The 14,847-nt window shown below is 39.8% G+C and overlaps 2 protein-coding genes and 1 long non-coding RNA gene across 7 annotated transcripts in view; 2 read left to right on the forward strand and 1 right to left on the reverse strand.

The window, feature by feature from the left end:
* The window catches only part of LOC141422477 (neutral amino acid uniporter 4-like), a 449,783-nt gene that overhangs the window by 322,415 nt on the left and 112,521 nt on the right, over nucleotides 1-14,847 (reverse strand). The gene's annotated exons all lie outside the window — the stretch shown is intronic.
* LOC141421463 (deuterosome assembly protein 1) overlaps nucleotides 1-14,847 on the forward strand; it is a 409,755-nt gene that overhangs the window by 281,518 nt on the left and 113,390 nt on the right. The gene's annotated exons all lie outside the window — the stretch shown is intronic.
* Nucleotides 448-14,238, forward strand: LOC141420805 (uncharacterized). Its single transcript, XR_012445456.1, has 6 exons — nucleotides 448-643; nucleotides 1,967-2,039; nucleotides 4,215-4,327; nucleotides 5,777-5,857; nucleotides 6,909-7,153; nucleotides 13,830-14,238. It is a non-coding gene; the product is annotated as an uncharacterized lncRNA (long non-coding RNA).

Raw genomic sequence — 14,847 nt, forward strand, 5'->3', positions numbered from 1 at the left:
CTCCCCACTCTCACTTCTGCCTTCCCAAGAGAATACTAGTCTTTTCAGATATCCACTCCCCATCTCATGATCCAGATTAATCTAACTGAATCTTAGCATGTTTGCCCCTTTACCAATGATGAAATCAAGAATCAAAGCATAAGCTAATAACAAAGATGTCAAAGATGTTAGAGACTCAGGTGGACAATAACTCGTAAAGTAGCTCAGGTATGTCAAAGAGGCTTCCTCACTGTTTCACTTGTGTGGTGTGAGGCAGGAAGTGTTGGTAGCAGCCAGCAACCTTCTTGTAGTCATGAGGAAAAACATCTTGAGGACAACACCAAGTTGTGTTGCTGGCAGAGCTAAGATCTGGAAGCCTTATCGTGGTGTGGCTGGGACTGCTGACTTTAGACTTCTTGTAAGGGAAAATATAAGTCCTTATTTCTTTAGCCAGTTGGAGTCAGAGTTTCTATTATTAGTAACTAAAAGCTAATGATCTATAGACTCCCCATGCCAGGTCATGACTCCTGAAATGAAAATGTTTGGTAATGGAAAACACTCATTGTCACAGTTTAACTCACTTGATTCTTCCTTGAAACTAGGTGCAAGGAAACTAGTTTCCAGGAACCTAAGGACTCCCCAGTATTTGGAGGAAGAGAAAGAGGTAAGGGAATTCTCAAAGGCAAATTCCTCACTGAAATGATGGGCAAGAGCTTTTGTAATAATCTTGGAAACCATTCTCTTTTGTGGGAAGGAGTTGCACTACAGGTTCAAGGTTCTAATTGCCTTGGACTGGTGAGCAGCACCTGGGCAATTAATGCTATTTGAGATGATTGCTTCCTGTGCTCGGCAGAGGTCCACTATGCTGGGTCATTTTCTTCCCAGAGAAAATTTAGCCTAAATTTTATTAATTTATGAGGCCAGTAGGTATTTAAAAGCACTCTGCAAATGTAGTTTATTGGAAGATAGCAAATCAGCACACAACCTCCCAAACTTCATTTTTAATTAAATAAATGTCTTTATGGGAAGCTGCTATTTCCAGCCAACAAGGCTCTTTGGTTAACCATTTAGTTTTTCTTCTATTAGAGTGTTTAATTCTATCAGTTTGGTAAATCACCTAGGCATTCTGTGTATTTCTGGGAAACTCAGGATCTCTTTGAGTGTTTGATGTGTTTATTGTAAAGAAATGTGATCACGCTATAAGCAGTGCCACTTTGCTTCCAGCTACCTATCGTGTCAATAAAAATGGGCAGGAATGAGGCACATGGGATAGCATCTTCTGTGTTGATTGGAGAATTCATCCTGAGTCTCCCCCTCCGCCACTTTAACGTGGACTTTCATTATCTGCCTGCGTTACTGCAGAGCCACTGAAGTGATATCTTTTCTAATCTCATGTCTTTCTTCAGTGCAGGCTTCATGCTGTTTCCAGATAAATCTTACAGATGCACAGCTCCCATTATATTTCTGTCATTCAAGAGCTTTTAGGGACCTTCCAATGGCAGCCAAAATCAATGGCATGCCGGATCCCAAGCACACTTGTCAAACTTTCCTCACACTCTTCTTGTATGTTCCTCATGATTCAATGAATTGGAATCCACCCCTGCACCCCACTCCTCTGAGCCTTGGCTGAGATCTTTTTCCTCAGAAGCCTAGCCTCCAATCCTGCCTATCCGTCTCCACTCTATGCCTACTGCCTTTGTACTTGTCCTTCAAAGCGCATTTCAAGGTAAATAATTCATTCCACACGTTTATCAAGCACTCACTATAGGCTAGGTGCAGGATAGGGGGATCAGTAAGCAGATCTCCACTTTCCAGGGACAGATCATCTTATAGGCAGTTTGTCAAATTTACCCCATCACAAGAATCACCAAAAGTGATTGACTATTAAAGAAGCATTGTTTGAGTCCTTACTCCATGTCCTGTGTGGGGGACAGGAAATATCCCCCCACCCCCCCACACACACACATACACACTTCTTCCAATTCAGAAGGGACTACTGATGGCCAGAGACTTCAGGAATGAAGATTTCCCCCACCTGTGAAAGAACGCTGACAGCTGAGGTACTCACTGGAGGGGTAAGGGAATGTGGACTCAGTAGCAGTGAAGGAAGTCACAAGTGCCAATTCCAACCACATGAACAGTCGCAGAAGCGAGAATCATAATCATTAAGAATATAATCACCTGAGGGGCTTGCTAAAAACTACAGGTTAGCCTGTGATCACCTCAGACCCACTAAATCTGAATCTTCAAAGAAAGCTTATAAGTGGGCATTTCGAATAGGTATCTCCCCCATGACTAGCTGAGTTCTGGTACACTATAATTGCTAAGAGTAGTACTTGACATAAGGTTCATCGGACAAATGCTTATGGTGATTCCCTGGCAAAGAAGGATGAAAAGCCATCCCATACACAGGGTAGAATGTGTGCATAAAGATACATTAAAAAAAAAGAACCAGCATGTATCAAACGCTTCATTTTCTTGGCTCTGTACAAAAGATTCTCTATTTAATGTTTGACTTAATCCTTAAAATAACCCCATTTAATGTGAAAGCTGAATAGAGTCGTAAACAGCATAGGATTAGGAGTCAGGTAGACTTGTGTGCAAATCTCACCATCATTTTAGCAGCTGACTGACCACACTTGTGGGCAATTTATGCTATTATTGCTAGATTTTTAGTTTATCATTCATCATCTTTTCCTCACTCATACAGATGTCTTTACTTTCCCCTCATCTTTTCCATTTATCTAACACTGTTTGCCATGTAATCCAATGACATCAGTACATTTTCATCTGAGCTGGAAGTATTAGCAATCTGAAATAACAGTGGCTTAAACAGAATAGAAGTTTATATCTTCTAAGCCATTCATGTCTGGTACAGCAGATCTGCTCCCCAAAGCCCTCAAAGAACCACAGGAATATGTTCTTCACCTGTGCATGGCTTGCATTCCTGAGGTCATTTCAAATTATATTCCACTATAAAATATGGGGAATTTTCATGTTCCAAGTTGGCTGCTTCTATTTCAAACATCTTGTCTACGTTACAACCAGCAAAAAGGAGAAAAAGACAAGGGAACAGAAAAAAGGACAAAGGATGATGCTGGTAGTCTTTTAAAAGCAATGCCTATCAGTGGGAGAAAGGCAGAGGAAAGGAACAAATACTGAGGGACATCTATGGGAATTATAACAATGAAATCCCCTTGTACTATTAATGTGTGCTAATTTAAAATCAAAATAAAATTAAAAGAAATAAAAATAAAGGCAATTCCTAGAAGTTGTCGATAAAATACGCATGCTTATCTCCTCATTGGACAAAACTTAGTCACCCTACCACCAGCAGCACAGCAGCTGGGAAGCCGAGTCTTTATTCTAGACAGTCATCTACCTAACCACAAGCAAGGATTCTACTCCTGTGTAGTAAGCGAGAACGATGTAATGTGTGGGATTAAAGGAATTTGGGGCTGATCAAGGAAAAAGACACACTCACAAAAGCCAGCAACATACGAGCTTTATTGGATAGTTGTTGGACAGGGCTGCACAAAAGGAGAAATCCCTCTCAGCCTGAGATATCCAGAGGCTGCAGTGCAGGAGTCACCATCCAGAAGCAGTGGAGGACAAGGAAACTCCTGGAAGAGAGGAGGAGGAGAAGAGAGGAACTTCAGTATCTGGGTGAACTCACTCCATCAGTGTAGGGGAAAGTTCTCCAGGTCAGAGGAATCTGAAGGACCTTAGACACAAGGCCAGCAGATGTGGGGTGAGGTTTCATGCAATATGTAAAACAAATTAGCTCTAAATGACCAAATCTTTGCTTGCTCAGACTATTTTAAAAGTAATTTGGTATGCAAAAGTTTGAGTTTGGCATGGTCAATCCTTTGAACTGACGGGTATCAGCTGCAGTGAAGAAATAAACAACCTAGGGGCAACTACACAGACCATCTTTGGCTCAGTCATATAACACGTTAGGAAATAACTAGCAGGTCACTGCCACAGCAACCATTTGCAAATTGAGTGACATATAAAACACAATTTAAAATGTACTTTAGTAAATAGGAAAACTTATTCTTTAGAATTTTAAACTATGAAAAGATAAAGCCAACCTGATGGAAAGATGGGAGGCAATTGTTGACTTAAATAAATATCATCGATAAAGTCAGCCTAGAGCTCTACTGTGCTTTGATGCAGAAGTGAACTCATCACTCTTTCTCCCCCTTCTCTTCTAAATAAATTGATGGGAACAGTGGAAATCCAGTGTGTCACTCCAACCAATTCAACCCAAATGAGGTGTCAATCAGTATGACGGGGAATTCGGGTCCCAGTGTCACAGCCACACTGATGATGCATGCAATAACCAGTGAGTAGATTGTTTTCATGGACGAACTTCCCTTCAGAATGGAAGAGATGAAAAGAGTCGGGAAAATGTATCACTCTCTCACCCATAAACATGCCATTAGAATTATGTAGGTAGTTGCAATTAAAAATGTCCCACACTTTATATCATTCTCCCACATAGCATGTCTTCTTTGCTTTTGTACAGCAAGTGCCTACAGTTTGGACTAATCTACCATAGTCCAGAGGAGATAAATGCCCCAGTTATTTGTTGCACATGACTGCAGAAGAGTAAACAAAGATTAGTTACAAAATTAGAGCTCAAAATGTTAAAAATTGTCAAGTCCCTTAGAAGCTTCTGACTACCCCTAGGGATGTTTCCTGAATCCATTTAAAGAGGTGGTTTTCACTGTCTGACCCTTGAGATCTATTTTGTTGTTGTTGTTATTCAACAAATACTTATCAAGAACTTGCTCTGCCCTAGGTGGACATGATGGGCCCCAGCAGGGAACAGGTCCTATGTGAATTCTGCCTTAATGGGATGGGAAACCATGTGGTGGACATAATGTGCCCCAATGGTTGCCCCAAATTTGAAGATTTTGACAAAACAAAATAAAATGAGTCATTCTGTTGTTTTATTTTTTGTGGTTTTGTTTTTCCTTGACCCTTGCAAATCTGGCTGGAGAGAGAAAGTGCTCCCCCATCATGGGAATTGGTAGCTGTATGAATGAATCACTGCTCTGAGGAGGAGTTTAAATCCCAATTTGCTTCACCAAGGTCAGCCTCAAGGAGACCAATTCAAAATATTCATTTGACCTTGAAAACATTCTTGTTGATGCCATGGAGGCGGAAAACAAAGTATTTGAACAAAATGTTTGCATCAGTGACTCCAAATTGACACAAACTCTGTAGGTTGTCTGGGATGAGAGAACTCTCAAAGGCTTATTTTTTTTAGTGCCTGAAGGGTTCTATTTTTCCTTGTGCTAAAGGGTGACAAGCAGCATGTTAATTAAAGAACTGACATCCTTCAATTTACTCTTTTCTCACTACTTGCAATATTCCTCTTTCTCCCAAATTCTTATCCCCGCTTCTGCCATTCTGGAAGAAGTGCAAATGAAAGGTTTCACAGTTGTTACATGAATAATTTAGGGCAGATACTGTTCTTCTCATCAACCACACTACAGCAAAGTCAAATTGTGTGCTCCGTTATGTTAAATTTTGATGTTTTTAACACAAGAAAAATCATTTTGCGAAAGATTAATGTCTCCTTAATATTTATACACTTGAGTCATATTGAAAATGCATTTTAAAATTTTGAAATCTTGAATTAATATGACAACGTGCAAAGACTGAGTGATACCATTCGTAATTCATTAGCACATACTTTGCAATACATTAGCATCAAATGTGAAAAGCGTGTCATGGTCCTGGCTAGCTCATGGTCTTATCCTATTCCATTATCTAAAACTTCAAGGTTTTGACATGGATGTCCAGAGATAATTCCAAATGATTCTTGCACATCAGGAATAAATCAAGCAAACCAGCCACCTGCCAGGTATGATACAGACCCTGAGAAAGAAGCATGCTTACCCAGCAGCCATCCAGCATGTGTTTGTCTAGTCTCGAGCGGATTTTGAAAACTAGACTATCATAATGTAAATGAATTGTGACATGATCCTGGTAAATTGGGATGGCACTGCTGCACTGTACCTGGCACTGTGTCCTGCCCCCACAATGAGTCTGCAAATGGTCAATGTCTCTACCACTCACATCACTTTGAAATAGTACCTCAAAAACGCCACACATATTGTTAAAGGCTCCTGGAACAGATGGAAATTCAACAGTGCCATAGATTTCCTGAGGTTGCTCTTTGGTGATACTAAACCCTCTGGAATATTTATTTTAATAATCTGCTCTCTTGAAGCTCTGAAAACCTGTGGCTGTCTAATAGATATACACAGTGTTCAAAGCAGTAATTTAATGACTAAACTCAGTTACCTATCACCTCAATTATTTAAGTCTTAGCTCTTAAAAGACTCCCAAATTTCTGAAAATGCTTGAACATCATAGAATATTCAGAATTCTGTGAACTTGAAAACTTTTGCATGGAGCATGGCAGAGTAGTTTATCCTTAATAGTGTTGATAAGGATGTTCTTTGTTTTATTATTAAGCAGAAAAGTGAATCATCTGAATTTTGCAACCAACAGGGCTGCGTCGTGTTCATTTTCATCTCTGTGACTGAGCTGCATTTTGACTCATTGTGTGGTGTGTGCATTGTGTGTATGTTTGCCTTGTGTGCCTATGTGCACAGGTACCTATATGTGTGCCAAAGTAAACGCACTAGTAAGTGCTGGAGCATGGTCTCGTTACTTGATCATTGGGACTGCACAAGTCAATTTGTTCTTGCTTCCTCCCTCGAGCAATGACAGACAGCGTAGATGTCAGCCTCATCCCAACCATGATGCTTCATCCCTTCAGTACTGTCTCATGAACTGCTAATTTCTTCTAATATATCTTTTCTCCTCTCTGTGGTAATAAAACACTGGATTTTAGCTAACGACAGGATTTCCCACCCATGTACTTCATTTTCTAATCTTATTTGTAGGTGGATGTGGACAAATAACCTCATTTTAGACAATACGACACAAATGAACTTGTATGAAGTACATGAGCTATCTCATTCTTTGGCTCCTTCCATCACCCTGTTGCCTGGAACACCAACTCAATGGCTTGGGCTGTCACAGCCATCTTGTGCAAATACCAAGAAATGTCCACAATGTGAACGAAAAGGAGAATTATCTTCTGACAACTGCCTCCTCAGTCTTGAGCTGCCTATCTGGATTATTTTAGGTAAGAAAGAATAAACCTTGATCTTTTTCAAGGAACTGTTTTTCCCAGTGTTGTGTGTAAAAGCAAATTGAATCTTAAAAGTGTCCTGGCCATTTCTTTGGCACCTGCCCTTAATGTTGTCTGCCTCTGACCCGATGTGTTATCTGTTTGCCCCTGGGGTCCCTTTTGTGCCTGTCTAATGTCCTCAATTGATCACATGAGTCCTGCTGAGACATGATGACAGTGTCTCTGTCCAGCTTTACGCGTGTGGTCACTCCTGACATTCCAGCTCCATCTTCAGCAATGTTTCCAGTCTTCTCAGTCCAGATTATACTTGTTCCCTCTGTCTGGAATGTGCTCCTTGTTCTCAAGAACCAGGAACTGAAGCCTCAGCTACAGCGTTCACCCCTCTTTAAAATTTTCCACAATTCCTCCAGACAGAGTAGACACGTGTCCTTTCTCTTAGGTGCCCCTGCACTGGGTACACACTCTCAGGACAGCAATCTGCTAATTGCATTGAAATCCTTTGTGTGTCTATCTCTGTACCAAACTCCATTATTTCTTCCTCTCACATCTTGTAATAGGCACATATGAGTCAATGTACGGCTGCTGGATAAAAACACGGAACGCATAAATGAATGATTCTGCTAGGGACCTATTCCGTCAAGAAGTGCTTGCCCTATGAGATAAATATTGCCTCAGGACTCTTCCAGATGTGAGTGACAGGAAAGAAAGTCAGTTTAGCTTAAGCAATGAGAACTTGGTTGGATCATGTAGTCAAAAGAACTGAGGGTAGTGGTTCAGGTCCAGCCAGGATTCAAACAGTGCTCTAAAAGCATGCTATTATACCTTGTCACTAATTATGTCCCTATCTCTAACTCTAACTTTATTCCTCTCAATCTCACTCTCACATCTACCTACCTACCTCTCTATCCTTATTCTGCTCCCCCCACCAAGAGTCGCCTTCACACAGCAATCATGTTAACATCAGTAGACTCAAGCTTGCTGGCTGCATTGAGCATCTGCTTGTCCTTGACCAGGGTGAGAGCATGTGACTAGGACAAGGCGAATTCAGCCCTACCTGATCTAACCACATGGAGTGAAATCCACATGAGACACTCGTTCAGAAGGTGAGAAAATACCAGGAAGAAAGATGGATTTCTACCATAGATGTGCTCTTTTCTTAGATAAGAAGAAACAGAGTTCAGATTACTTGAACTCTCACGGGGGACACACAGGAGGTAAATGATAGAGCTGGTCTGTCTGAATTGAGAGCCTTCATCCCAGTCTGTTGAGACATGTTCCCTATATAGCACTAAAAAATAAAAACCAAATTTTCAGATTATAACTGATAATGAAATTGAAATAAATAAAAATAATTTGTCCATATTTGTGAGCTAGGAGTAAGGCTGTCATCTGAATTGCCATCCCATCCCATGTACCTACCCAACAAGGTTAAGTCTCCTCTCCCAAAAATATATTATCTTAAGGGCTGGTGGAATGGCTCAAGTGGTAGAGCTCCTGTCTAGCAAAAGTATACTATCCTTTCAAACACTGTCCATACACAAGTAAGTAACATGTGAATCACTTTGTAGCTTTAAGGATCATGTTGTTTCATTTATCTTAAACTTTATTCCTTACATAGTCTCAGCAGAGATATTTTCTAAATAGTACTCAGTTTCTTAGTACCTTTCTCCAACCAGACATTGTACCATACTTAAACTACCCATGTGGGTTCTCTTGCACTCTGTACCCACTTGGACCACTCTTTACACTGGGCATGCTCTTTGGTTTCCCTACAAAAATGCAGACTACCCTACCCACACACTTTCTATGTTTAAAGACCCATCCATAAGAATTCTGACCAATATAAAACATCAATATTAAGGGATTTGGGGATAAAGAGGGGTCTTAGATACCATTGAACCTGCTCATCTCATTTCAAAGATGAGAGAAATGTATAGATACCACATTTTCTTAATCCATTCGTCAATGGTGGGGCATCTTGGCTGTTTCCATAACTTGGCTATTGTGAATAGTGCGGCAATAAACATGGGTGTGCATGTGCCTCTGGAGTAACCTGTGTCACAGTCTTTTGGGTATATCCCCAAGAGTGGTATTGCTGGATCAAATGGTAGATCGATGTCTAGCTTTTTAAGTAGCCTCCAAATTTTTTTCCAGAGTGGTTGTACTAGTTTACATTCCCACCAACAGTGTAAGAGGGTTCCTTTTTCCCCGCATCCTCGCCAACACCTGTTGGTGGTGGTGTTGCTGATGATGGCTATTCTAACAGGGGTGAGGTGGAATCTTAGCGTGGTTTTAATTTGCATTTCCTTTATTGCTAGAGATGGTGAGCATTTTTTCATGTGTTTTTTGGCCATTTGAATTTCTTCTTTTGAGAAAGTTCAGTTTAGTTCGCTTGCCCATTTCTTTATTGGTTCATTAGTTTTGGGAGAATTTAGTTTTTTAAGTTCCCTATATATTCTGGTTATCAGTCCTTTGTCTGATGTATAGTTGGCAAATATTTTCTCCCACTCTGTGGGTGTTCTCTTCAGTTTAGAGACCATTTCTTTTGATGAACAGAAGCTTTTTAGTGGTATCTATACACAATGGAATTTTATGCAGCCATGAAGAAGAACGAAATGTTATCATTAGCTGGTAAATGGATGGAATTGGAGAACATCATTCTGAGTGAGGTTAGCCTGGCCCAAAAGACCAAAAATCGTATGTTCTCCCTCATATGTGGACATTAGATCAAGGGCAAACACAACAATGGGATTGGACTATGAGCACATGATAAAAGCGAGAGCACACAAGGGAGGGGTGAGGATAGGTAAGACACCTAAAAAATTAGCTAGCATTTGTTGCCCTTAATGCAGAGAAACTAAAACAGATACCTTAAAAGCAACTGAGGCCAATAGGAAAAGGGAACTAGAGAAAAGGTTAGATGAAAAAGAATTAACCTAGAAGGTAACACCCACGCACAGGAAATCAATGTGAGTCAACTCCCTATATAGCTATCCTTATCTCAACCAGCAAAAACCCTTGTTCCTTCCTATTATTGCTTATACTCTCTCTACAACAAAATTAGAAATAAGGGCAAAATAGTTTCTGCTGGGTATTGAGGTGGGGAGAGAGGGAGGGGTGGAGTGGGTGGTAAGGGCGGGGGTGGGGGCAGGGGGGAGAAATGACCCAAGCCTTGTATGCACATATGAATAATAAAAAAATAAAATAAAAAAATTGAGAGAAATGAAAGAGGTCGAGTGACTTGTCCAATGTTATACCATTAATTTGTCTGAGGTTGGGGCTCTAGGGCTTCTGGTGGTTTGATAACATTGTGCCATTATCCAAACTTCCCCACATCTCATTTACCATACACTACCTCAGTTTTCTCTCCATGACCTGAAATACAATCCCCTCTGAGCCTTTGTGAGCCAGAATAGCCACACTATAAGGTTTTGCCCTTTTCAGTAGTCATATGATTGATGTAAAAATGAGGCAGATGTCACCAAATTCTAGGAAACACAAAAATACCATGAAAAATTATGAAAGATTGTAATAGATTCTGAGCTAGATGGATATAAATATGCTCTTTGAATTGTGAACAGAAACTATTGTCATCATAGAACAAATAATCCCACTGCTATAGTAGCAGACAGGGAAAAAAGGGGAGAATTGGAACCACAATAAAAGAGTGACAAAAATCCTTACAAGTGACTGTTAAACATTGTCCAGATAATTCTGGTCTTTTATTTTTCTATATAAGGCATTTCTTTTCCAATTTTTAATTATCCCTTTTCTGAAGTTGAACAAACCTCATTAAGTTGTTATTTTTGTCACAGTAGCCTCATCTCCAAATACGAATTAACTGTTGACAAGAAGAACCACGCCACTACTGCTAGTGAAGAGACATGTCCTCCTCTGAGGACTCCCAGTAATAAGGTTCTATTAATCATCATGCTTTGAAGCTTTAAAGAAAGCCTTTACATTAGTGTTCAGGAATATTTAAAATCTCAAACGTGTTTTGTCAACTGCAGTGATTTCACCAGAAATAGAGTTCTACGGTAGTGACTTCTACCCTTCAATTAAGGTTCTCTTCAGAGTAGGGAGACATTGATGTATGTTCTAGTTCAGTATGCCATAAAACATGTCTGGACTTGCTTTCACAGCCAAGCCTATGAGAAACTGAGAATTTCCTCTTTGGTCAAGAATGGCAAAGTTTTCACATGAAGACACAACATCAAAAATAGCTGGTACGAAGATTATCAGTCTGGCTAAGGCTCTAGGAGAAAAGAGAGCTGTTATCAATTAGTAGTGTCTCCCACAAACAACAAAAAAAAGGAGAGCCAGCATTCCAGATGCATGGGCACTTTCTGAAAGATCATTCTCATTCTGTTTTCTTTCTCTTTGTTTCAATTTTGATTTCTATGTACATGTTAGCAGTCAATCAGCTTTGAAAGGCTTAAAAGGAAAAACAGTAGTTACTTGAAGTTTTTTTAAGCTATTCTTTTGGTATTTTTTTAGTATGGTAACTGAGTAACTGATGATAACAGTTTTTCCCAATCCTTTTTTTAAAATTATTGTTCTGGATTGGGGTACAGAAAAGGTACAATATGCCATACTTGAAGTCACTCCCTCCACCATTCTCCTTTATCCTCTCCCCTCCCGCCACTCCTGGAATAGTTCAACAGATATCATTTTTCCATTTACATACATGTGTACACAGTATTTGTACCATATTCACCCTCCTACACCCTTTCCTCACCTCCTCCTCCTCCCACAAGTACCAACCACCGCCCTGTCCCTGCCAGGCAGAACCTGTTCCACCCTCCCGATCTCCAATTTTGTAAAAGAAAAAAAATGACAGTTTTGCTTGTTTAAGATAGCTACACAGGGAGTTTCCTTATGGCACTTCCATGTACATATGCATATACCCCATTGGATTCATCTGTATTTTTCTTCTTTCTACCTTAGTCCCTTTCTTATGGTTGTTTCAACTGGCTTAGAAATTCTATATTGTTTCTTGTATAGAGAGTACACCAACCTTAACTTCCTTCTTTTACACCTCCCCCCGTTGTACTTGACCTCCTCTTAGTGTGACCTGTTTTTCATAATATTGCTGTATTTGTATTAGGTCTATATTGCACATATGAGAGAAAACATGCAGCTTTTGGCCATCTGAACCTGGGAAACTTCACTTGAGATGGTATTCTCCAGTTTGATTCACTTATCTGCAAATGACAAATTTTCATTCTTCTTTATTGCTGAATAAAATTCCACTGTGTATAGATGCCACATTTTCTTAATCTATTCATCAGTAGTTCCCCTGAATCTCATCATCCTTATTTTGATTCATATTAAGAAAGAAATGCTAAAATTGTGTGTATGTGTGTGTGTGAGAGAGAGAGAGAGAGAGAGGGAGAGAGAAAGAGAGAGAGAGAGAGGGAGAGAGAGAGAAAGAGAGGGAGAGGTGTAGGGAGAGGATCTAGGACATAAACCACATCTGAGGAGAATTTCAATCAATCCTCTTGTTTTCTTCTCTACCTCCAGCCCATAATTCTGAATGTAGATGACTCAATTCTTGAAATTTTTTTTTGGAAATCCCTGGTATAAGTTGACGGGTTTCAAAACTTTAGCTCTTATATTCTTGTATTTTACCTTCCTCTCATCTGTACAGCCAATTATAGCTCATCCATCAACTTTCCAGCTGCCAAATTACAGTTCTCTCTCTCTCTCTGTCTCTCTCTGTCTCTGTCTTACACACACACACACACACACACACACACACACACACACACGTTCAGGTATGCACAAGTCCAGTGACATCATAGTAGAGTTTCAGAAAAGAAGAGTAAGTAAAACATGTTTCAATCTGCCATGTTTCCATGCTAATCAGAAATTTGTTTTCTATTCTACTTTAAAATCTTGTCAACACTTACCCTGTGATACAAGTATAATTGGTAGGTTTCTCTTGGTTCATGTGGCTAATTTTATCCAATTATACATTTTCTTAATTCTTTTCTGATTCCAAATTAAACTTTATAGCTACAATAAATGTATCCCCATTTAATGCAATTGTTAATTGTATAAGATGCACATGTTTCTTTTAGAAAGTTTGAAAAACACACCCAAAAAAGCACAAAGAGAAAGTAAAAAATCATGCTTAAATTCTACCTGTTTTTCAAAGAAATATTTAAAACCCACTCCTTTTATTTCCAGCATCCTACCATAACTCTGTAAGTACTATCAACATTTGGAACTGTAAGTTTCTAGAAATGTTCACACTTTTTCCCATATATGTAACATTAGATTTCTTTCTTTTTTTTCAAACTTGCTTTTTTTCACATAGTGATATATTAATGTTTTTTCTAAATGACTATTTTTGACATCTTATTCTTTGTAATGAGTGCTGTAGTTATTTTAAAATAAAGTAAGTCCCCTAATTCTTGATACTTTGCCCACCAAAAGTTCCTCTGAAATATAGGGCCTCATTGCTCTCTTCTGAGCATGGGCTGATCATAGCACCTCACTTCTACTGGGCAGAAAATGGCTGAGGTGACAGTGTGTCATTTCTGAGACTAAATTGTAGAAGCATTATAATCATAACTTCTCTCTCTCTCTCTCTCTCTCTCTCCCTCTCTCTATCTCTCTCAACCCTCCTCCTACCCACCCTCCCTCCCTCTTCACTCATTCTAAGGATGGCAACTTCTGTGTTGTGAGACACACTCAGACAGTCCTAAGGAAAGGCCCATATCCTTCTGCTAATAGCCAGTGAGGAATTACAGTTCTGATTGTGCCATCAGATGTCTACGGCCTTGACTGACATCTCCGCTGTCAATTCATGAGACGTGGCCCCACACAGCCCAGTCAAGCTGCTCCCTGATTTCTGCCCTTCAGAAATCGTGATGTAAGAAATGTTGCTGCAAGCTGCTGTTTCAGAATAATCTCTTACCCCATTGTAGAGAACTAATAAAGATACTGGTTTTTGGAGATCAGGTGCTTTCATAGTAATGCATAAAAATGTAGAAGTGGCTTTGGTACCAGAAGTGGGCAGAAGCTGGAAGAGCTTTGAGGAAGAGCACTGGTAAAAGCTGAATCAGTGTCAGTGGAAGCCTAGTGGCTATTGGGAGGCTAAGGGTGAGGGCTCAGAAGAAAGTGAGAATGAGCCTATTGGAAACAAGAGAAAAGAGGATCCTTGTTACAAAGTGACAGGCGATATTCTCCACTGTGGCAATGTGGAAATGTACCCAATGACCTGGGAGATCTAGCTAAGGAGATTTCTAGGCAAAGTGTCAAAGATTCCACCTGATTTCTTCTTGCTATTGATTGTGAAATAGGAGAGGAAAAAGACAAACTAAAATTATTGTTAAACATGTAAAGCCAGAACTTGATGGCTTTAAAGATTCCTACCCTCTCCAGACAGGAAAAGAAACCCCTCAAATTAAGAAATGACTGCTCATAATTAACAGTGAAAAACTGAAACCATTCCCCCTAAAATCAGGAATGAGACAAGGTGCCCACTACCCCCACTCCTATTCAACATAGTCCTGGAATTCCTAGCCAGAGCAATTAGGCAAGAAGAAGAAATAAAAGGAATACAAATAGGTAAAGAAACTGTCAAAATATTCTTATTTGCAGATATGATCCTATACCTTAAAGACCCAAAAAACTCCACCCAAAAACTCTTAGACAGCATAAACAGCTACAGTAAGGTG

This window comes from Castor canadensis, chromosome 1 (genome assembly GCF_047511655.1).
Source record: "Castor canadensis chromosome 1, mCasCan1.hap1v2, whole genome shotgun sequence".
NCBI classification, from domain to species: domain Eukaryota; kingdom Metazoa; phylum Chordata; class Mammalia; order Rodentia; family Castoridae; genus Castor; species Castor canadensis.